Genomic DNA, 2330 nt, shown 5'->3' on the forward strand with positions numbered 1-2330 from the left:
AAGAATGTTCAATTCACCAGAATTAGCGAAGCAATTGACTTGGCACTCCACTCATCATAGTCAAGATGGAAAGATGCGTCATCCGGTTGACTCAGTCACATGGAATGTGATTGAACAAAAGTTGCCCAATTTTGCTGTTGATCCAAGAAATCTTAGGTTTGGGTTTGCAACTGATGGGTTTAATCCCTTCAAGAATCCAAGCTCTCAATATAGTTGTTGGCCAGTTGTTCTAATCATTTACAATCTTCCACCGAGTATATGTATGTCACAACAAAACTTGTTGCGCTGACTTTACTTATTCCTGGTCTAGATCAACAAGGAAACAACATAGATATATATATTTGCAACCACTTGTGGATGACTTGAAGGAGCTATGGACCAATGGGGTCGAGGTGTATGATGCTTTCAGAAATTCCCTTTTCAACCTAAGAGCTGTTTTGTTGTGGGCAATAAATTGTGAGAGGTTATTTAATCTAAAGTTACCTAATGGATATAGCTCAAATATTGGGAATTGCATTAAAGTGGAAGAATGCAAAATAGTTGGTCTGAAGTCCCATGATTATCATGTATTGATGCAACAGTTGTTAGCAGTAGCTATAAAAGGACTTTTACCTGATGGACCCCGAAAGGCAATATACCGTCTATGTTCATTTTTTAATGAGCTATGTCAAAGAGTGATTGATAAAAATATATTGGAAGTATTGGAAGACAAGATTGTAGAAACTCTATGCTTGGTGGAGAAGTATTTTCTTCCATCATTTTTTGACGTCATGGTTCACGTAAGAGTACATCTAGGACGGGAAGCTAGATTATGCGGAACTGTGCATTACCGGTGGATGTACCCTTTTGAGAGGTAATTTATTTTAAGCATATTTTTTATAATAAAAAAACTATGCAATACATAATGTAATCACTGATTGCACATTCTGACAAGGAGTAATTAATTGTTCATTTATTTCCTGTGCAAATTGTTAGATATATGAAAGTGCTTAAAGGATATGTTAGAAATCGTGCATGACCTGAAGGATGTATAGCAGAATGGGTTCCAACTGAGGAGTATGTGAGATTGTGTAGTGGATACATTCAACAAGTTGAGGACGTTGGTACTAAATACCATCGTAATGAAGAATTTGAAGATGAGACAATTATAGTGGGTCCACTACTACAAAAAGTGAAAAAGACGACCAGAAAACAACGACGGTCTAAGTGAAAACCGTCATGGTTTTTAAAAAGACGACGGTTCTGAAAACACCGTCGTGTAATACCACCTTAGACAACTAAAAATGGAGATTCAAATGGCTGTTCAAAAACAACGACGTACCTAATTAAACAACCGACGTCTATTTGAAACAGATTTCAATAAAAGCCGCCATTTTTACTCATAAAATAACACGACGAGGTTTTCGTATAAGACGCCGTATAATTACAAACAAATCCACGGCTTTAAAATACAAAATATCGCCGTATTAAATTAATTTACAACGACGGAAAATATAAATATATCGCCGTCATTCTCGTATAGTTCTACGACGTTATCTTTAAATCGTACTATAAAATTTAACGTCGTATTTATTCATTTTATACGTCGTACATTTAATTTAAACCGTCGTCTTAATAAAAATTTTTGTTAACAATTTTTTTCTTTGATTTTCTTATCCTACGTCGGTAGATCTACTTAATGACAAGAATTGAAATAACCACGACGGTTTATATAAAAAACCGCCGACATAACCAGATTTTTCTGAGATCCCAAGGGTTACGAAATCTTACCAGATGGAACTCTGTTCCACATCATAATCTTAACAGATGACACAGATTTGCAATCTGAGAGACAATTTTTTGGAAGTTGATGATGTGTGTGCTTTTGTGTATCTACAAATATTATACCTAACGTCGTTGCAAATTTGCAATCAGAGAGACAATTTTCAACGACGGTTATATTATACCTAACGACGTTTAAAAAACAAATCAGCGTCGCTCAACAAATATATTACGTCGTCTTAGTCTTACTTAAGACGACGAAAAACGACGACAGTAATACAAAAACAGTCGTTGTTTTTATACTCTTATTTTTTTTAAATCTGTCATCCAAAAAAGAAAATTTACATATTCCGGAACATTAATTTCCTTCATTTTAAATTTCTTTGATTTTCAGATTTCTTCATTCCAGCACATCTGATCTTTAGATTTCCCTGAGAAGCGAACTTTCCTTCGACAGCGAGTGGAGGCCAGGCTTGCATCTCTTTTGATGGAAAGCAAGGTGTATTCAGAAGCACTAAGTGTCCTATCAGGCTTGATCAAGGAAGTGAGAAGGCTAGTTGACAAGCTTC

This window comes from Prunus dulcis, chromosome 6 (assembly GCF_902201215.1).
Source record: "Prunus dulcis chromosome 6, ALMONDv2, whole genome shotgun sequence".
In the NCBI taxonomy this organism is placed as follows: Eukaryota; Viridiplantae; Streptophyta; class Magnoliopsida; order Rosales; family Rosaceae; genus Prunus; species Prunus dulcis.